Genomic DNA, 23,695 nt, shown 5'->3' on the forward strand with positions numbered 1-23,695 from the left:
AGGTAGGATTCAGAACTCAGTGTTATACTGTGCATTTGTCTTCCACTTCAACAATTCAGTTCAGTAATATTCACACAGTGGACTCCTGAAGTTGTTGGAAAATCACAAAAAAAGCACAAAAACCAGTAACCAGAATGCTCTGTTTCCTTAACCTGAGGTCATCTCCTGGTTCCTGAACCCATGCAAGTAGGAGTTATCAAGAGAAATATTCCCAAAGGCCACTCAAGCATTGGATCAAAATCCAGGAAGAGAAGGAGGAATGACCCAGAGCACAAGCAGACTGGCTAGTGAACAGATCCCCTCCTCTGAGAAAGGACCTTTACTTCCATGTCCAAGGGAGAATGTTGCATTTGAGGCAGAGGGAGCTCTGGATGCTGTTTAACCTTCTTTTCCTAAGTGAAAACTCTTTTAGGGCTGTTCTCCTGGCTAGACGTACCAGTAAGGACTGAAATTTTCATTGGATACCAAGAGACTGTGCACGCTGTTCAGAAATCCTGAACTTGGAGTTTATGTACAACCTATGGCAAGGTCCTTGGGTATTTTGATGTTTTTTCAGTACAGATGGATAAATTCTTATTTGTATGTCACCAGTGCACCCATTTTTAAAAATTGTATAGGTATATTTGAAAATTGTATGTATTAGAAATCTCTCTCTCTCAAACACACACACACACACACACACACACATCAAGTAGCTAAGAGACAGAATAAAAACTACTTTTTTTCTGCTTTTCTTCCTGGTATCCATTCTCTTTTTTCCTGGAATACTGAAGAACTCGTGAGCTTTTACTGAAGAACATTTGTCTGGATTATGGCCTTTGTCAGAACAGTTGTGTAACATAACAAGGAAATAGAGCACAGCTTGAGAATTATGAGTTACACCTCACAGAACAGAAGAACATGAAGAAAGAACTTACTCTAATGTTGCAGGAATACCTGAGGCCTCTCCAAGTACACGGACTCCCTTTCAGATCTACAGTGGTGACTTAAAAGTTTAGTGCTTATGTAAACATTAGCCCATGACTCATCCTTTACAGGTGTTTAATCCAGATGTTCTGGAGGAACTGGCCCACCACCATCAGCCTCTGAAATGAGCATGACTCAAAGAGTCATTTAAAGAGCTCTTAACACAAACATATAAGAAGATTTGATTTAGCTCAAACTATACCACATTTGACCATCATAGTCATTTTTTTTCTGCCAAAGCTAAGAGGACATTTTTTCTTGTTGGATATTACCTGGTAAGAAGTGAGGTGGTATGGCTGATTCAGATTTACCTGTACATATAGAGGCCTTCTATCTGTGTAGAAGGAGGTCAGGCAATCATAACATCAGCTAAAAGCCAACATCTAAACAGTTTGTCTTTAAACAGATTGTCAAATTCAACCATGTAAGCCAAAAAGAATTCCATTTAAGTACACATACATACATATATGTATAATGTTTTACTAGTCTACATTTTTGCTAAATTTACTTTAAATTTTGTTACTGCTGCTTGTCAAGAAGAAAATTTGAATTAATGACAATTTCTTACTAAGGATTTGGAAGGCTGTGCTGTGACTATTCAGGTAGTATACACCTTGCTAGTATATTTTAGATGACATGACAAGTTTGAGATACTCTTTTTATATTCACAGAATTTTTATTACAAAGATTTGAAAGGCTTTATTGAAGTCAGAAAGACAAAGAAGTAAGTAGATATCTGTTGAAACAGATATACAAAAGCAAATGAAGTATTTGAAGAAATGATCATACTAGTTTCATTAGCTTTAAAATGTCTTCCTAATGTCTACAAAGTGTCAACTGTATTAGGTGGCTAATTCTGAGTTGTGCCAATTTAGAGGCTTTTGGACTGTGGGTCACCAAAGGTTATCTGACTGCCAGAGATCTTAAGTCCTGGGCATGTGACAACAAGGGGTCCTTTTACAAATGTTGTGATTTGGCTTTGTTTCCATCTGGGCTAGAATCACCTGAATATTTGTAAAGGATTTTGCAAAACAATGTAAAGGTGGCCAAGACCCAGAAGGCATGAAGACATCTCAGGCCCTTCTGTAAGAACCAAATTTGGGATAAGTGGACCTAATCTGTGCATCCAGGGAGCCAATGGCTTACAATATAAACAATGACCTTCTTTCTACCAGGTATTGCTATAGAGTAACAGGGTCATCAGAACTTTGACATAGAAGACAATTCAAACTAGTCCTCTCAAGCAGAACAAAAGATGAAAGATAGATCCTATAATTACCAGATATTCATGTAAAGTGAAAGTATTCTCAATCTTCAGACCCTTAAAGCTTGGGTAACTTGAACAATCTATTAGAAAATTGCCTTTTATTTGGTGTTTTTTAAATTACCAGGAAGTGAAATGTATAGTATGTTTCAGCTTTAGATACTCTCTTGGGAACATGCTAAACTGAGGGGCAGCAGGAACCAAACCTTCATAGCAACAATAGAATGAAGCACAGATCCAGTGGGCATTGCAGTCACCAAGCTGCTGTCTCTGAAGTCAGGACCTAAATATTCAGTTTCTGCTCCCATCTGTGCCAGGTAACTGGATGTCCTATGTCCTGCCATTCAGACTCCATGTGCTATCTAGAGCTTTGCACCAGGCTAAAGATGATGCTAAAATCCAAGTGGCCTTTCAAGTAGCAGAAACAGAAGACGGACGGAAGAATCTCTGCCATGATTCCTAGGTGGTGTATCTGATTTTCCACACCTAAATCACATCCATAATCCTGGACATAAGGGTTCCTTAAGCATGTGAACTTACCAGATTCTGCTAAGTAAAAAGTTTCACTAAACAGGTGCTGCACTAGACACTGTGTGCACTTCTACCGTGTTGGTGACAGACACTGTTGTACCCAGATCATGAGACCCCAAAAGACCACCAGAGTCTAATCCAATGCAAAACACACGAGGCTTTATTGGAGCTTGGGTCACAGCAACCTCTCTATTAAAGCAGAAATGGACTCCCACCTCTAGGGGAACAGAAAAAAAAAAAAAACACAAGTGGGGGCTCCAAGCTTTAGGTGGGAGTTTACTTTAGGGACAAAACCATAAAATGGTTCCTGCCCTGCTGTCTGGAGAGTATTTGATCATGAATAATGCCTGGAATGTGCTGATTAGCTGATGCTAGGGAAGGTCAATTAGCAATCTCTGTGGTCACAAGCTAGGGGCCATCTAGGTGGGTTGCCAGGAAATGATATCTCAAAGAATGTGGTCAAACCTGATTACTCCCTGCAGTGGGCCAGACATGTCTTAATTAAACTGGTCCTTTGTCTAAACTTTTATTCAGGACTTCAAGCATGCTGCCCTAAGACTCTAATTTTAAACTTTGGACCCCTCAACACTACTTATAAATCCTCCCTACATCTGAAAATAATGAGTTCAGAATAGATTTTTACTATTTAGAAGATATGTGATATTTAGAAGATATTCACATATCTTCTAAATAGTAAAAATCCTATTTTTACTATTATGTGAAAATATATGTACACATATGTAAGATATGTGAATGTCTGCTTATGGATATTGGTGCTTTTAAAAAGCCACAATAATTCTTTTATGCTCCCTATCTGTTGTTAAACGTTTAAAACAGGGCTGTGTGGTACCTATCACTTTATTATTTAATTCAAGTTAACAGCCACTAAAGTCACTGCAAACTTCAAAGGTCAAATATTCAAAGTTTTGCCCCTATTTTTTTTTTTACTTTACCCAGCTGAATCAGTGTTCTGATTCAGAATTACTTTTCTCATTGCTGTGATAAAACACTCTGAAAAGACAGTTTAAGGAAGAAGGGGTTCATTTTGGCTCACTGTTCAAGAGTACCATTATCATAGTGGGAAGTCCCAGAGACACAAACTTGAGGTTGCAATGCTTCTACAGTTAAAAAACAGAATGGTGAATGCTATTGCTAGGTTCCTTTCCTTCCTTTATGCAGTCCAAGACCCATGAAATGCTCTTTCCCACATAGGCTGTCCTACCTCAGTTTACCAAATCAAGGAAACCCCTCCCGAACTTTCCTGGAGGCTGAGCTAACCTATATAAGCCCTCGCAGGTATGTGTAAACAGTGGCTCTTTTCCTAGGCAGTTCTAGATCCTACAAGATAATCAATACAAATCACCATACCAATTAATTAAAATAAATAAAATTCTAGATATAAAAGAATAAAAAATATAAGCATGACCCTGCATGAAATCGTTAAGAATCAAAATAAAGCTATTCTGTTTCCACTCTTACTGAATCAAGTAGAGGGATACATTTCCATCCCAAATATGCCCCATAATTTGACAATTGTATTTCTATGTTAGCAGCAGACTTTTTCCCATACTAAAAAAGGGTAAGAATTCTATTGTCTTCTTAGCATATAATTATTCTACTTAAAAGCTTTAGCAAGTGACAATTTGATGATATCAATGCCAAACCGTAGCAAAAAATATTTCAAACTTCATGGTATTTTGGACTGGTTTTGTTTCAATTATGATTTAAAAGTTGAGAGAAGCAATGTATTACCTTTCAGAGTTTGTTTAGTGCACCTTAGAAAATGGCTCTTTTAACTCAGGAGCAGGGATAAGGCACTCATCCTAAAGATATGAGAATACCATATGACTTTGTGATCATCTAAGATATTAATGGTGGACATCAATGATGTCACACACATTTCATATCTGTCTACTGGAAATCATGGATTTATTTGGAACTTGTAAGTCCTTCCATGAGTGCTGAAATCAAAGGCTTTCCTTAAAAGTGCAGTGGATTCTATGGATTTGATGAACTGGTGTGTCTATGACAAAGCAAATGCTCAAAATAGAAGGACCCAGAAGAAGCTCATCTTAAGAAAGATTCATGTCTGGCCTGACGACTTAAGTTTAGTGAAAGGGCCTCGGGAGTTAGAGGAAAGTGGACTGAGAATGTGACTGTGTACAACTTGATCTGCCATGAATGACAAGAAGTTTAAATTTGAAACGCAAGAACGGCAACCTAAAAGTGATAATAGCACTTGGAAAATTCAGTCTGCTTTGGCATGGAATATCCTAGCTCAAGGAAGTAAAAGTTATTCCTCTGTGTTCTCAAAATAAGGACTGCAACATGGAAATCATGCTAGCTAGCAGAATATTGTCTTGTTTCCTAACCTTTAGACATTAGAATTAGATGTTACACCTCAGTAAGCTAATTGAAAGAAGACATTCAGTGTTTTGCCTGAGATCCTTGAAGTACAATTTCAGGAGATGTGCATTGACATTAGTTTTTCCCCAGAACACATTCAAAGTCAAAATACTATTGGATCATACTAAGACAACAGCACATGTGTTTTGTCCTTGTGTATTTATAGGTCTAAAATCCTTCCCAAGTGCTAAGTGAACTATGGGCTTTACTAATGATGTTTGATAGTTAATGATAGTTTTGCTAAGAATTGATTTTTTCATATGCTCATTATATTCGGTCTCTGCTTTATTCATCATTTGTTAAACATCATGAACATTTATCTTATATCTCAATGAGATGATTCAAAAAGGCTCCTTCAGGAAGCCATAGCCTGCACCTATCTCCTCCAGTGCTTTTTAAAGTTGTATGGGTCCATTCAGCTCTGCCACACAGATCTCTTTCAGCTACTGAAAGAAGAAAGTCAATCAGCATAAAGCTTATTCCTAACTGCTGTTGCCTCAACAAATATTACTAATTTCTCATGGGATTGCCAAAACTTCCTGCTTGCATGGTTTGGAAGAACTTGAACTCAGATGACCTTGCCTTGTATTCCTGTTTGTTCTTGTTTTGCTCATTTAAGTTAAGAATAGTCAGAGAGTCAGTCAGGATACAAGCATGTATATTCATACCCATCCCAATCTAAAGAAATACGAATTATAAATGTATTCAAAAGCAACTAGCTGCTTTCTAGGTAGTTGAATGATATTAGGTACATTTAAGCTTCTAAAAGAGAGAGAAACTGTTTCTAGAACTTATTATTTGGAGGCTACTGTTTGCAGGAGGTTTTTTAATTTTAATTTTATAATATTAATTACAGTTTATTCACTTTGTATCCCAACTGTAGCCCCCTCTCATATTGCCTCTCAATCCCATCCTCCTTCCCTCATCTCCTCCCTAAGTCCAGTGATAGGGGAGATCCTCCCCCCATTCTACTGACCCTAGCCTATCAGATCTCATCAGGTCTGTTTGCATTGTCTTCCTCTGTGGTCTGGTAAGGCTGTTCTCCCCTCTCGGGGAGGTGTTCAAAAAGCCAGCCACTGAGTTCATGTCAGAGATAGACCCTGTTCCCCTTACTAGGGTACCCATTTGGATACTGGGCTGCCATGGGCTACATCAGTGCAGGGGTTCTAGGTTATCTCCATGCATGATCCTTGGTTAGCATATCAGTCTCAAAAAAGACCCCTAGGCCAAGATTTCTTGGTTTTGTTGCTGTTCTTGTGGAACTCCTGCCCCCTCCAGGTCTTTCTATCAGGAAGTTTTAAAGTGTATTTTTTTTCAAACTCCATTAGTTCTTACTAAGGACAGTTTCTCTGGTTTCCATAGCAATATTCAAAATGAGTGTAGGTGCAATCAAAGAGAATGATTACATTAATAAGTGGTTTAGCATTTCTGTGGAGTATGAAGTTTGTCCAACATTTTAAAATTATGCACCTATTATTTATTTCCCCCTTCTTTGGTGGAATCATTGAACATCAGGCGTCTTTGGATGAAATGACTGATGAAGCCCACTTAGCTTCAAATTCAAAACAATTTCAAAGAAATTAAAAGTTATTCTGGACATATCTTTTTTTCTATCAAGAACACATTAATGATACTTTGGCAATTACATAGAGATAGCTTCTGCAAGAGATGTATTCTTGCCTTCAGAGAGTTGATGTCATTTTCTGTCAGTTGATGGGCTGTGCACTCAGACTAAGGTTTGTTTGTTTTTTTTTTTAAAGTTAGCTTTTATTAAAATAGCAACCAAAGTCAGCATGCCCATGCCCAATGAAACAGGGAATAAAACCATAATTGAAGTGACTCAAACATCATCTTGAGAAAGCTCTTCAAATTATGTGGGAGTGACCAACTTAGAAGGCAAGTGAGTGGCCACTGGCTCTCATGGATTTCTATGGACCCATTTAGGAGCAAATAGAGTCCAGAAAATTTCTCTTAGCACTTATTTAGGAAAGAACTATTTTCCCAGTTACTTTTTCTAGAGTTCTTATGAATTATATGAACAATGTACCTTAGGAGAAAATGTTAGAAAAAAATTAATGAATAATCAAAGAAATAGCAACATATAACATCCAAACTAGCTGACTGTGAGAAAAATAAACATTAGCAGTCAGCAAAGGTTCTGACTTAATTTTGGAATACCTAAACACAAGAGGCATCATTAAAATATTTCTTTTTGAAATTTGAATTAATTTTCTTGAACATAGCATTGCTCGATACATTTATCCATTCTTTTCAGTTTCATCTTCATCGGAAACAGAGCACTAGGGGCTAGGCTATCAGAGCTGAAAAATGGAAAGAAAGAAAGGTGGACAGAAAGGAACTGAAAATTTTGTGTAAAAACCTATGAAAGTCTTTAAGCATATAGTGAATGCTGTATGTAAGACAACATAATTGTACAGCAACTGGCATAGAACAGACCTGGGGGAGGTTTGAGCTAAAAGCAGAATTTGAGGTCAAACTACAATGGGAAACGTTGAAAAAAAATTTATTAACTACACTTTATTCACTTTGTGTCCCCCTGTAGCTCACTCCCTCCTTCCCTCCCAATTCTACCCTCCATCTCCCTTCTCCAACCATGTCCCTTCCCAAGTCCACTGATTAGGGAGGCCCTCCTCCCCTTCCTTCTGATCCTAGCCTATCAGGTCTCATCAGGAGTGGCTGCAGTGTCTTCCTCTGTGGCCTGGTAAGGCTGCTCCCCCTGAAATTTTTATTAAAAGAAAATAGGAAGTTTTCACATTTGAAGTAGTTCAAAACCCTAGATATTCTATTGAAGATTTTTTAAAAGCTGTTTCTTACTACAGATTCTGCTTGTCTTAGTTAGGGTTTCATTGCTATGAATAGACAACTCTTATAAATGAAAATTTAACTTGTGGCTGCCTTACAGTTTTAGAGGTTTAGTCAATTTTCATCATGGCGGGAAGCATGGGAGTGTGCAGGCAGACAGACATGGTGCTGAAAAGAGATTTGCAAGCTCTACATCTTGATCCACAGGCAGGAAAAGGAGATTGTGTCACTGGCCATACCTTGAGCATAGGAAAACTCAAAGCCATGCCACTAATAGCACCATTGTCTACAGTCCAAGAATTCAAACACCAGAGTCCATGGAGGCTATACCTATTCAGACCGTCACACTAAGCTATATAGAAATCAGTATACTTTTTCCTTAAAGAACTAAATAAAGAAGTACTAACTGTTTTGCAGACCAGTGTGTGCTGCAACTGCTGGACTCTGAAACTATAGAATGAATGCAGTTCTAGATCATATATATTTTAATGAGCATAGGTGTGCTCTAATAAAGCTTTATTTATAATATGGTGAACATCATTTTGATGATGAGTATTGTTTACTGGATCTTTCTCTAAATCCTTCTATAAAAACACTTAAATGTTTTTATTTTCATTATAAATTATATTGTGTGTGAGGGGGAATATGCACAGGAGTGCAATTGTCTGGAGCCAAGAAGCTTCAGATCTTATGAAGCTATTTGTACAGGCGGCCGGGATATACTCAATATTGGTGCTAGGAATCAACCTCTGGTCCTCTGCAAGAGCAGTAAGTACTTTTAAACACTGAGAAAGCTGGGGGAGGTGAAAAACTACCAACTCTTCAACAGATGGTTCTACATCCATGCATGCATGCGGAGCACTAGGTCAGTTTGGTGAGTGGTAGGGAGAGAGAGAGAGAGAGAGAGAGAGAGAGAACACATGAAGTTGGAAGTGAAAATATAGGAAGTTAGATGAGGGAAGAGTCAGAGAGGGGAGAATAGGGTGGCAGGTTTTGATCAAAAACGCTCTGCATGCATGTATAACATTCTCAATGATAATTAAATAATAATCTGCATTCTATTAGCAAATTAATTTCCTAAAAAATCTAATTTATGATCTCTCTAATGTCCTGTAGTTTAAAAATATAATGAGGCATACGAAGACGCCTAAAAAGAAGACTCTTCAACAAGAGAAAAATCAGTGGTAAAAAGAGTACAGAGAGGGAGGTTCTTTTCTTCACCATGTTTTTGGTATCTTTGTGTTCTTTGCTTAATAGGTATGAGATGCCTAACGAACTTTCAAAATTCTCAATTTAATTGAGAAATAACAAATTCATGATTATACTTAAATTTTTTTATTATTTTTTCTCATTATTATTATTATTATTAATTATACTTTATTCATTTTGTATCCCCCATAAGCCCCTCCCTCCTCCCCTCCCGATCCCACCCTTTCTCCCTTTTCTGCATGCATGCCCCTCCCCAAGTCCACTGATAGGGGAGGTCCTCCTCTCCCTCCTTCTGATCTTAGTCTATCAGATCACATCAGGAATGGCTGCATTGTCTTCTTCTGTGGCTTGGTAAGGCTGCTCCCCCCTCAGGGGGCGGTGATCAAAGAGCAGGCCAATCAGATTGCGTCAGAGGCAGTCCCTGTTCCTATTACTATGTGACCCACTTGGACACTGAACTGCCATGGGCTACATCTGTGCAGGGGTTCTAGGTTATCTCCATGAATAGTCCTTGGTTGGAGTATGAGTCTCTGGGAAGTCCCCTGTGTTCAAATTTTCTTGTTCTGTTGCTCTCCTTGTGGAGTTCCTGACCTCTCCAGCTCTTGCTATTTCCCCTCTGAAAGCCAGAAGAAGAAAACAGGAAACAACCTAGGAACCTGCCACAGAGGGCCTCTGAAAGCCTCTGCCCTGCAGACTATCAAAGCAGATGCTGAGCCTGATGGCCAACTGTCAGGCAGAGTGAATGGAATTTTATACTTAAAATTTTTAACCTTACGCTTTCAAAATTAAAATAAAATGGTGGTTAAAAATAAATAAGAATGTATACACATATAAGGATATACACATATACACACATATATACACATATACACAAATAAGGATATATATTTACACATTCAAGTCAATGGTGCATGGAATAATCATTAAGAAAAACTGGTCTAAAGAAAAATCTCAGTAAATTTAAAAAAAATAAAAATCATACTTAGTATTTTATTTTACTATATCAGAATTAAGTTATAATTTAAAAATAAAAGATATTTTAGAAACCATCCAACCTCTGATAATCAAATAAGTAATGAAACAACGATTAACTAAGAAAATATTATAAAAATAAAGGACAATAAAAATACAACAAAATTGTATGAGTTGTATCTAAAGCAGTTTCAGGAACACTTAAGCTTTAAATGTGTGTACTAGAAAAGAAAAACAGAGAAAAAATTCTTATATTTGTATCTTTGGAATCCTAAAGAAAGCAAAAAATGGTTTAATCCTAAAGTAAACAAGACAAGAAAGTAAAGGGATTAGAGCAAAAGCCAGTAAGGCTAACAAAGGCACTATAATATTTTTATTACTAAAATTAATTATTATATATTTTCTTAAATGAAAAGTATAGGATGACATCATAGATTTAGACTCAAGAATCGTGCATAGCCAGATAAACCTCCATGGGACTGTGTCAAATTGAGCATCACTTGGCGTAGTTGCTAAAGCAGCGGGGCAGTGAAAAATCAATGAACTGGGTATTTTCCGGGACCACCTCCACCTGAGACAAGAGAGACCTGCAAGCATCAGGTAGCAGCAGGTAAGAGCTCTGCTCATTTACTTTTGCCCATATCCGTCCAGGGCCCTCTATGTTTCATGTCCCCTGCTTGCACTACCCAAGTTCCCTGGCTTGGACAATTCCCAGGACCCACCCTGATCTGAGGACCTGGAGACCAGCATGGATCAGGGAGCAACAGGAAAACCAGAGGACTGAAGCCATCTAGGACCATGACCATGAGCTCTAGTTACAGCCTCAAATACCTATTACCATCACAGACCACCACATCTGGTAATAAGAATCAACCAAATGGCTAGAGGTCAGTGCAAGAACACCGGCAACAAAACCCAGAGCCATATGACACCACCCAAACCCAATTTTCTACCACAGCAAGTCTTGAGGATACTATCGTACTGGAAACACAAGAAAATGATATTAAATCTGAGGTTATAAAAATGATAAAGACCTTAAAAAAGAGAATAAACCCATCAAAGAACTGCAGGAAAATATAACCAAACAGGTGAAGGAACTGAGTAAATCCCTTAAAGAAATACAAGAAAATACAACCAAATGGGAGAAGGAAAATAATAAAACTGTCTAGGAAATAAAAATGGAAATAGAAACAATAAAGAAAACACAATCTGAGGCAATCCTGGAGATGGAAAACCTAGGAAAATGAACAGGTACTACAAATACAGGTGTCACCAACAAAATACAAAAAAAAAAAAAAAAGGAAGAGAGAATCTCAGGTGTAGAAGATAGGATTGAAGAAATCAATACATCCGTCAAAGAAAATGTTGAATTTATAAAGTTTCGGATACAAAACATGCAATAAATCTGGGACAATGTGAAAAGACCAAACCTAAGAATAATAGGAATAGAAGACTCCAAACTCCAAAGCCCAGAAAATATTTTCAACAAAATCATAGAAGAAATATTTCCCAACCTAAAGAAATTTCTATAAACATATTAGAAGCCTAGAGAAGACCAAATAAATTATACCAGAAAATAAAATACTCCTGTCACAGAATAATCAAAATACTAAATGTATAAAACAAAGAAAAATGTTAAAAGCCACAAGGAAAAAATGTCAAGTAACATATAAAGGCAAGCCTGTCAGACTCACACCTGACTTCTCAATAAAGACTGTGAAAGCCAGAAAGACCTGGCCAGATGTCATGCTGACACTAAGAGAACACAGATGTCAACCCAGACTATTATACCCAGCAAAACTTTTAATCACCATAGATGGAGAAAACAAGATGTTCTATGACAAAACCAAGTTGAAACAGAACCTAGCCACAAACCCAACTCTACAGAAGATACTAGAAGGAAAACTTCAACCTAAGGAGACTAACTACACCCAGAAAAGCACAGGAAACAACCCCACAGCCACAAAACCAAAAGTAAGGAAGCATTCACACATATTCTACCACCATCAACATAAAAATAACAAGAAGTAACAACATTCAAAGAATTGATACCAATACTCCTCAAACTATTAAAAAAAAAAAAAAAAAAAAAAAAACAGAAACAGAAGGAACATTACGAAATTCATTCTATGAGGCCACAGTCACTCTGATACCTAAACCACACAAAGACCCAACAAAGAAAGAGAATTTCAGACTAGTCTCCTTCATGGACATTGGTGCAAAAAATGCTCAATAAAATCCTTGCAAACTGAATCCAAGAACACATCAAAAATATCATCCATCATGATCAAGTAGGCTTCATCCCAGGGATGCAGGGATGGTTCAACATATAAAAATCCATTAACATAATCTATTATATAAACAAACTATTTAGCTATTAAAAACAAGGACATCATGAAATTTTCAGGCAAATGGATGGACCTAGAAAAGATCATCATGAGTCAGGTAACCCAGAACTAGAAAATCACACATGGTATATACTCACTTATAAACGGATATTGGCCCTATAGTACAGGATATCAGTATTACAATCCACATAGCCAAAGAAGCTAAATAATAAGGAGGGCCCATGGGAGGGTGCTGAAGGGGAAATAAAATAGACAGCAGAAGTGGATGAAAAGAGGGAAATCGGCAGGAGATGGAATGGGGAGGGAAACAAGAATGGAGAACAGATGTGGGAAGAAAGGGGATGGAAGGTGAGAGGGCTAGGAACAAGAAGGGAAACTGAGGGGGACATCTCTTTGTCAAGCTGGAGGCCTGCAACAGGGTAGGCTCTTCAGCGGATATGGGTGTGACTCTAGCTGAGACTCTTAACTACCTCCTAGCCAAGCAGGACTAGTGGAAGAAGGGTAACAACCATCTACTCTTCATTCAGCACAGGGTTGCTGTGAACTGCTGTGTGCCTGTATTGCTCTAGGGGCTGTAATGCATCATTCACAAAACAGAATCTTCTTCTTATGGAGTGTGAGGATACTAATTCCAAATTAAAGCTGCAGTCATCCTGCTCAACGTCTCTCACTACTAGTTACAAACTTTATTCTAAGCTAAAAATAAATCTAATCTTTCACTAAAACAATCCACTCTCTGACTCAAGCTGCTCCAGTGGCTTCCTGTGTTCTACTTACCTCTAGATGGTTTTGTACTCTAGTAAAATGGCTATTCTTCTTCTGAGGTGCCTACCTAGGCAGAAGTCCCTGCCTTTCCTTTTCCCTCTTCCACTTCTAACTGCCCTGTGCTCCTTTTCTGTTTTCTACTGATCCACTCTCCTGGGCAAACAGTACCGCAATATATGTGTTGAGCAAAGTGCCAACTGGATGATAATGATGGTTTTTTCCACCCAGATTGTTGAAGCATAAATAAACATGCCTTGTATTTTGAACATAAAACATAACTAAAACTCTCAAATACAAAACAGATCAATGTCACCCAACTGTCCCTCAGGCTAGCTGTGGCCATTATCAAGTCATTGTACCAAGGAAGCATGTGTGTTGCCTATTTTCAATGCCCTCGCACTCAGCACAATTCCAGATATAGGGTTATGGTTCATATCTGTTGTGGAAAGAATAATTCAATGAATTAATTAAAACCAAGATAAATAACTAATTACCTTTGGAAAAGCAGTATCATACAAAAACAAAATATTTGAATTAAGATCCGTAAAGAGAGGCAGCCTGGAGGCATTTGGTTTGGAATGATAAAGATACACGTGAGCTAAGCAGCAAATACTTTCAGGATGTCATCCATCATTGGACTGTTCTAAGCTTGGTAATGTAGAACAAAGAAAACATGCTTTTCTTGAGGATTTCTTTTTAATCAATCAAGGAATAAATCATTCCCTTTTCTTTCTTTGAGGGACACTGGCCTTGCATCTTTGATAATCCCCCAAACTCTGGGATTATATATTTGAGCTACCACATCTTGCAGTAAAATGCATTTGTTAAATCCAACCTTGGGAAAGGTTGGGGAGGGGACAGTCTTGTTAAATATACTTTTTTTTTTAATCATGCAATGAAAATCACATGTGTTGCAAAGTTTTACTCATTTACCAGCAAACTTGGATAAATAGTGCTCAGTTCTCAGCTCCAACTGAGCCACAGTTATGAATGAAGAGGTCAATATTTTCTTGTTTGGATCCAGTGAGACAATGTGGAATAATTGAAGACAAGTCCACTGCAGAGATTCAGTTATGAAGGAGGCACTGCATGGGCATTCTAAACGCTCACATGTGGTACACCAGCTGCTCACTAGGCCACAGAGCTAGGCTGAGAACTCTGGAGCTGGACAGTCAGGGCTCTGAGCACCTGAGAGGTTATTGTGTAAAACGGAATCAGTCACATCTGTCTGCTTGTCTTCTCACCTATCAAATAGGAACCATATGAGTATTTACCTTATAGGATTATAACAAGTAAATTAAAATAAAACAGGTACATGCTCAGGGTGGTAAACATTAACCCTTCAATAAATACTCTTGCTTATAGACAACATAAAGATAGAACCTCGTAGTTATTAACAGCTACCACTGCGATAGATAAGATGCTTGGTATATGTCTATTGCTGCCCAGCTTACTTCATGCCTTTATTTACATTAAAGTTTCTGACTACAGATATATTGTTCTTTAAAACAAAGCTGATTGTCCAGGTCAGCAAAAAGATTCTACTAGTCCTCTGACCTCCACTCTTACACTATAGCATGTATGAACATTCACACATAGACACAGACACACGTACAAATAAATGTAACAAATCTTAATTGAAAATATGTTATGATACCATCTTATAAGTTTTATAAGGTTTAAATTCAATAACTGATATGAGACTGACAATATTCTACATTATTAATACTCAGAAGTAAGCATTAGTTTTTATAATGAAAACATGCATACCCTCATGGTGCTCATTATCTAGAGAAAGAGAGAACAAATCATTGCAACATGCAGTCCAGTGGGATACTGGGAGTCTCTACAATGTTAAATGGGAACGTGTGACATTTCTTTGTACCTTTAGGGAGATCATCAATTAATTGATAACAATAGCCAAGTACACTTATCCCAGTGTACAACATTCACATGATTAGCTGACTGGAGTAACAAATATTGACAAAGAAGTGGACCCCTACTAGAGAAAATAAGCATCTTCTTAACTTAATGGGGTGCCTTTGTTTTGATTATAAATGACTCAAAGGCATTCATTTACTCCAGTCTCCTAAAAATATTCTCAACTGTAGAAATAACAGTGAATTTGGCTCGTTCATTATTAAGACAGAAAATATGCTTAATTAGGAATGAAAATCACAATATGACCTTCCTGTGAGTATGCTATTGTCACAGCTTGCTTCATACCTCTTATACAAGCACGTGGTGCTTTTCTGTGTATTTTGTACTCTGATCATTGCCACGTATCAGCTGACTCTAAATGGGTTGCCTGCACCCCAGAGTTCTAGGCAGTTGCCTCCCACACATCAAACTCATCTGACTACCTTATTCATTTTGTTTTTTCCATCATTTCCTATGATAATACTGAGTAAGATTAGTATTCAAGAACTGCAGTATTTAAGAAAGAACGGCAGATAAGATTTCTACTTAGCGTGAGTATTGCTGGGAAAATTGGGTTATAAATCAGGAGGTTTAAACCAAAGTCATCAAAGCCTGAGGTTACCAGGTTTATGAAAATGTCCTGTTATAATATCCCACGGTTGTCATTGAATAAAGTAAAAATCACTATCCCTATTTTTGCAGTCATACTGAGAATTTTAGAACCGTGAATTCCTGAACACTCACAAATACACACAAACAACAACAGCAACAACAAAACCCTATTCTTGGTTTTTCTATGTATCTGCTTTTTCTGTAAATGTCTTTGTTTTTGCAACTCAAGTTTGTTTCACATTATTATATTTCCCTTAACTTCTGTTACCTTTAAAGAGGAATGTAACAGTTTAAAGTTACTGGTTATGTGAATGATAATACACTTTATCCTCCATTCAGTTTAAAGGTCTTCTGTGCTGGAAACATTCAAAATTAAAAGATGGTTCCTGTTGGGAGTAAAGATAGAGACCTCAGAGAAAAACACACTTGAGAACACAGTTGCTCATAGGTAACAATGAACAAAACAACAACAACAAACACCAGTTGCATAGTGATGAGAATAGAAGAATTTTAATTCCGACATGGCTGTTGTGACAAAAGATGACGTCCAAAGACCTTCTAGGTCTGTATGTTTTGGCTAGAACACCTTTAATGCCAGGAGAGAGAAGCAAACAGATCTCTGAGTTCCAGGCCAGCATGGTATAGAGCAAGTTCCAAGTAGAGAAGAGCTTAGGTCCAGGAGTGGTGGTACACACCTTTAAACCCAACACTTAGAGTAGTCAGTGCTGTCAGGCAGTTCAGTTGAGTCGGTGATTTGAGAGTCAGTACAGAGTTGGATTCGTGGCAGTTCAGTTCCTGGAATTCAAAGGCAGTTTTTACCAGGGGAGTGCTAGTGAAAGAAGTTAAAGAGAAAACAAGCTAAACACAGGTAAAGAGAGAAGGAGCCAGAGAATGAGAAGGAGCCAGAAGATTAGAACAAATTGCTAGAGCTAGTTTGATGCCAAGAAGAGCAATTCAGTGAGAAACTGAAAGAATCCAGATTGAATCAGTCTGCTTGGAGAAGAGTTTGAGCCAAAACAGCTGAATTGAGCCAGCCAGCCAGAGTTCGGGAAGTGTTAGAAAGGGTGAGCTTATTCAGCAGTATATCTCAGAGGCTGAAAACATAAGATTGTACAGAAGCTAAAAGCTTCCAGGCATAGGCTTAGCTTAGCAGATGGCAATGGTAAGCTTCCAAGACAACAATTAGAGAGGCAAATAAAAGATATCTTTACAGTTGGGGTAAAATTTCTTCTTGAAAAATTCTAACCCTTGGTTTCAAAGTCAGGGTGCTTGTCGTAAGGCATCTGTTTGTAGCTGCAGTTCAGTATTTTCCAAGTACAAATACCAGAGAATTTTCATTTCTTTATTGAACTGGACTGAGTTATGTGATTACATTGATAGAATATTCCACTTGACTAGAATATAAAAAATGTACTTGCCTTTGAGCCTTATGACTGAAAATTCTAGAAGGATGTTTTTACAGGAAACTCAGTTCTCAGCAAAAGAAGCAGAAGATGAGAAATACTGAAAAACAATATATTTGGAAAAATGATGAAAATAAAATATTATACTGGAAAAGTCTGGATCTTCAGCATAAAAATAGAAATCATTTTCTCAGAGTAGATTTTTCAAAACATTGTAAACAATGTCAAAGTCTTCTATAGAAAAAACATTATTGAGTATGTGTATCACTTAATGACTTGGATATGTTCTGAAATGCATCAGAGGACAATTTCATTGTTGTGTGAATGTCACAGAATATATTTATATAAACCTACACAGTACAGGTATATCACTGTGTAGTTTCTGATAAGAGAAAAGGATGAAGTACATGAAATTGCTGTGTCATGGAGCTGTGTTACAGCAGACAGTTTTAGAAATAAGAATGAATATGCTCCAAAATAAGAGTTCATAGTACAGGCATGGTAAATATGTAAGATAGTAACATCATCATTTATTATCAATATAAGTATTATGGTCTGTAAGTAATTGTATGTTCTGTTTTCACCTGGTTGTTAGCTCAGTACATTAGTTAAGACTGTCTTCCTCACAAAAACCCTTGAGTAACACATTGTGCTGTTATGGAGCTTATGGTGTCACCAGGCAATAGGAGTTTTCAGCTCCAATGTGATCCTTTAGAACCACCATTGCACATGTCGTCAACTCTTGATTGAAACACCAAGAGTGAATAACTACATTGTTAATAAAATATAGTCCTCTACTGCCCTGTTGTGATCCTAAGTATGGACCAAAAATAGCAACTTCAAAGGAACATCTTAGAAACAAAGTCAATATTAGCTCAGCATTTCTCTCTGGCTATCATGACATCATGTTTTTACCTGTACAATATTCACTTTCTGAAACTCATTACTCAAGAAGGTGCATAAAAGCCCATATTCCATATATTTTTGGAATAATTTAAATATTTTGAATAACCTTATTTCCAGTATTAAGAAAATTCACTTCAAACATATCCTATAGTATTATTGATAAAACAACAACAACTAATACTCAAGAAAAATGAGCATCAGAATTTTGTTGAATGTGATAGCAGGCTTAATGGTGCACACATTTAATCTGTTGAATGTGATAGCAGGCTTAATGGTGCACACATTTAGCACTCAGGAGGCAAAGGCAGGCAGATCTCTGCAAGTTCGAGACCAACCTGTTTGACATAGTCAGTTCCAGGACAAAGAGCTATATAGTGAGATCCTGTCTCAGAAAACTAAAACAACAAAAACAAACAAAAGAATTTTTTTCTTTCTGATATTTGTTCTGTTGCTTAAAATAATTTTTAAAAGTTTTTCCATTGTTCAATTACTACTTTATTTTTTAAAAAATATTTCCATTCTTAATCTCAGGGTCATTTTAATTTGCATTTTGCTAATGACTAGGTTCACTGAGCATTTCTTTTTTTTATTATTTAATTTTATTTTTTTCTTATTAGTTACATTTTATTAGCTCCGTATCCCAGCTGCATTCCGCTCCCTCATTCCCTCCCAATCCCACCCTCCCTCCCTCATCTCCACCCTGCCCCTTTCCAAGTCCACTGATGAGAGGGACCTCCTCCCCATTCATCTGACCCTGTTTTATCAGGTATCTTCAGGACTGGCTGCAAAGCCCTCCTCTGTGGCCTAACAAGACTGCTCCTCCCTTGCGGGGTGGGGAGGTCAAAGAGCCAGCCATTGAGTTCCTGTTAGAAGTAGTCCTTGTTCCCCTCACTATGGGAAACCAAGTGGTTACTGAGCTACCACAGGCTACATCTGAGCAGAGGTTCTAGGTTATATCCGTACATGGTCCTTGGTTGAATGTCAGTCCATTGAACATTTCTTAAAGTGTTTCTCTGCCATTCAGTATTCCTATATTGAGAATTCCCTCTTAGCTCTGTACCACATTTTTAATTGGATTACTTGGTTTGTTGTTATTTAACTTCTTAAGTTCTTTATATATTCTGAATATTGGACCTCTCTCCATATAGGGATATGGATATTAGACATATAATATAGGCTAATCATTCTAAAATCTGTATACCTAAAGAAGCTAAGCAAGAAGGAGGACCCTGGGTAAGATGATCGATCCTCATTCAGAAAGACAAACTTGACAGACTTCTGAAAAGGGAGAAAAAAATGGAACAAGACAGGAGCCTACCACAGAGGCCCTCTGAATGACTCTACCCAGCAGGGTATCAAAGCAGATGCTGAGACTCATAGCCAAACTTTGGGCAGAGTGCAGGGTATCTTGTGAAAGAAAGGGGAGATAGAAAGACCCAAAGGGAGCAGAAACACCGCAAGGAGAGCAACAGAGCCAAAACATCTGGGCACAGGGGTCTTTTCTGAGACTGATACTCCAACCAAGGACCATTCATGCAGATAACCTAGAACCCGTGCTCAGATGTAGCCTATGGCAATTCAGTGTCCAAGTGGGTTCCTAATAAGGGAAACAGGGGCTGTCTCGGACATGAACCCTGTGGCTGACTCTGATCACCTTTCCCTGATGGGAAAGCAGCCTTATCAGGCCACAGAGGAAGACAATGCAGCCAGTCTGATGTGGCCTGATATTCTAGGTTCAGAGTGAAGGGGTAGAGGATCTCCTCTATCAGTAGACTTGGGAAGTGGCATGGGAGTAGATGAGGGAGGGAGGGTTGGATTAGGAAGGGACCAGGGAGGAAACTATAACTGGGATACAAAGTGAATTAATTATAATTAATAAAAGATAAATAAATTTAAAATAATAATAAAAAATATTTTCGTTCTTGACAACTTCATCTGTGCAATGAGTGCAATGGCTCCCATTAAGAACAACCTTCACTCTCTTCAAGGTATTCCCCAAGTCCTGGATGAAGACAGTAATCTAAACTATTCATTAGTTTCTTTATTCCTTTTTTTAAAAAAAAGATAAAATAAAAAGTATACACTATGTAAATGCTGTGCCCTTGCTCTGGGCTCTTTTGAACAATCATAAATTATATCTTTCCCACACCAAAGACCAGTGGAGAATCTTAGCAGAAACAAGGCAGAGTCTGTCCTGCCAGAAACTATTATGCAACCTCACATGCCCATCACTCCCCAATGGAGAAAGAAGAACATGGCCGTTCTCCTTGAATCTTGTGAGTGATATAAAAGACCATTATGTCACTGGTAAGTGGATTTGTCTGAAGAGATAAACAGGATCTGACTTAGGATGCCCTGTGATCTAGAGTCAGGTACTAAGCTGTCAAGGTAAGCCCAGCGTCAGCTCATGCTTTGACAAGGATCCTAATGCTGTCTGAGGCTGTATTTTTGCCTTTATACCTTACACTAAGGATTAAGTGAGATGACATTGCAAAGCTCTTAGTTCCTGATATCAAGTTCCTGATATCAAGGGGCTTAGATTAATTATTAATTTATTATTGTTAATTAGAATACCAATATTCTAAGTGATTGAGTCATCTAAGTGATTGAGTCTGCAAAAGAATCCTGAGAGTTTTCTTTCAAAATGAGTGTAACTCTATGATGTTATGTAATTATATGTAAGATTTTACAGTTTATGCCGACTGTTCCACTATAGAGAACACCTGCTACAAAGATATTCAGACATTGGAGATGGCCAAATGCGTCTTCTGATGACACCAAAAACCTTGTTTCTTTTTCCATTCTCATTATTGATACTTTTATAGTAGGTTTTTCCCCAGGCTGTTAGTGGTATCACCAGGAACAAATGCGGAGTCAGGTACTGAATCTAGGATACCTGGGGGACCAGACACAAAAGAAACATGAGAAAATTTTGTTTGTTCTTTTACTATATTCTGTTTGTATTTTCTTGATTTAAAAAAAATACATTTTTAATGAAAGGTGATAAGTGATGAATTTATTAATTTTCAAATCGATAAACATGTTTTAAAAATGTTGACACATTGAATTTCAGCAGGATAGATTGGCATCTGTGATATACCTGAGCAAAATATCCATCAAGTTCTTAGACCTTTTTGAGAAAACAGGGTCCTAAATCCAAAAAAAGTCTGAGACTTCCTGAAACGGAAGTTTTAAGGACGCCCAACTCCTGCCTAACTTCAACTGTTCAGTCTGTTCTCTGAGACCAAAGCTAGAGTCCTGCTGGTAGCCGGAGGTTATGCTGGACTCACGTAGTTCTTGGGTGAGAGCGAGTCTAGTCTGCTTCAGCAAAGCGCAGATCATGCTATCCAGTTTGTGCCAAGTGATCAGAGACAGGGCTACAATGCCATGGCGGCTGAAAGAAGACCCAAGAACATTGCATGTCTTGGCTTAAGGTCATAATCTTTTAACGACACACTAAAATATCAAATGAAGTATTTCTACTCAAAATTTTTATTGGAAGGTGAAGCTTCATACATGAATATTCCAGGAACAAAGCTCCATAGCCATAACACAAGACAGTGGGGAAGTCACAGACAGTACATGCCCACAGTCACGTGGGAGTGTGGTTCTGCCCGTGGGCTACTGGGCGAAGTCGGGAGGGGCGGGAGAGGAAAAGCAAGACTAGAACGGCCTGGGAGAATATTACAGGGATCACACACCCTGGAACAGGCGATGGCTAGTTCAACTTCACTTCCAGAGAACAAAGGTCATACCCTTAGGGGAGTGAATGGGGGGACTCCAAGAATAGGTGTACATAATTGTTTGGAACCAAGCACTTCAAGGATGCTTGGTTTGCATTATATAGTGCGCTACTATCCTAAGAGTAGACTGTCAGTGCTTAACACATAGATAGGCGCAGGGAGGGGAGAGCTAGCAAGAAGCTGTGCCAGAGGCCCTATATCAACTGTGGCTAGGGGAATCTGAATCTAAAGACACTCTCCAGGTGGAGTGAAGCAGCGAACAGGGGACCCAGCCGAGGGGAGAGAGTTCCGCCTTTAGCGCTGAGCTTGTAATAGCTATCGTGTCCAGGCAAGAACTGCAACCTCAACCAATACGGAACTTCCATACCTCCAACATGGGATAATCACGGACCTGAGGCTAGCCTAGATTCTGAAACAAGACTATCTTAAAAAAAGTAACGTTAAGAAGGAGGGAGGAGGGAGGAAGAAAGATGAGAATAAAGAGAAGGAAACAAAAGTTCTCAGTGCTTCTCAAAACTCTATTTTTCAACCTCTCTGAAATATGGTACAACTAAAACAGAAAGAAAAATGTGAATTTTTATTAAAGCTATTTATCAAACTGTAATTCTACCTGCATCTTCCCATGAACTAATCATTTTAGCTAGACTTTGTAAGATCTACCAGAAACATTCACTTTTTTCCAATTGTAAATTAAAGACTAAACTTTATCTTCCGTGTTTCAGAGAGCCCTTTGTCTGATTATCCAACCTTGAACCTGCGTCCCTCAATGCCAATGCTATAAACTCTCATATTACCCAAGTTCTTTGACATCTAGTCACCCCTCTCTCCTTTCTCTTTTATCCATTGTTTATTTCTTTCTAAGAAAGAGCAAAGAAGACATATTATTCATATGTCCCATGGAGACTAACTTATTTCTGCCTTTCTTAATTTCTTATTTTCAAATATGTATGTTTGGTATAATCCAAAACTACCTAAAGCCATCTTTCAGGGCAGAAAATGACTCTCCTTTCTGACTGCTATGTGAAGATACTTCAGAATAGCCAGGAGCTAGTTGGTCAATTCTGTTTGAAATCAACTTTTCAAGGTGATATGTGCCCTTTTGCTCTTCAACCAGGTAAAGGAGTGGGACAGTTTCTTTAGGTAAATATTTTTCTTAACAGACTGTAGAAATTAGTTTGGGATTTTACTCTCTGCCTGTCTAGCTCCTTTAAGCTCTAGAGACATTAGATGACAGCAGTTGGAAGAATGCCACAGGACATATTGGGGCTGCTTAATCCTTCCACAGAACAAGCTAACAGCAAATACTTTACTAATGTTTTATTTTGTGGCTGTGATCCGTGGGTTTATTTTGTTTGCAGCTGTGAAGTTTGCCAAATGCCTTTGCTTTCTCTTTGTGGTTTTCTTCTAGGTTATAGATGTAGCAATAATTCATGGAAAATGTTTTCAGTACATGAATTCCATCTTCCATGTTTTGGGCAGAGTGTCTCAGTTACAAAAGTGGCCATTAAACCTGCAGTTCAGTGTGCCAGCTAGGGTACCTGTTTCACCACCCTCTGAAATGTCTAGCAGGTTGCTTGAGCTGGCTGAAACAATAAACTGTAATTGTAAATAGCTTTTGTGCATTGTCACTGTGCAGAAGACGGGGTTTAACACATATTTGTTCTATTGAACAGCAAGTAGAAGTAGGAAATTGTTTTCTTTGAAGAAAAGAATAAATAAAAGAGTTGGTCAGAAATAAGTAAGAAAAATCTTGATGAGAGATTATAGTTTTCTTTTCAAAGACAGAAGGAGACAGATGTTAAGATTTAAAAACAAAGACATTGACTA

Source organism: Meriones unguiculatus, chromosome 6 (assembly GCF_030254825.1).
Source record: "Meriones unguiculatus strain TT.TT164.6M chromosome 6, Bangor_MerUng_6.1, whole genome shotgun sequence".
NCBI lineage: Eukaryota > Metazoa > Chordata > Mammalia > Rodentia > Muridae > Meriones > Meriones unguiculatus.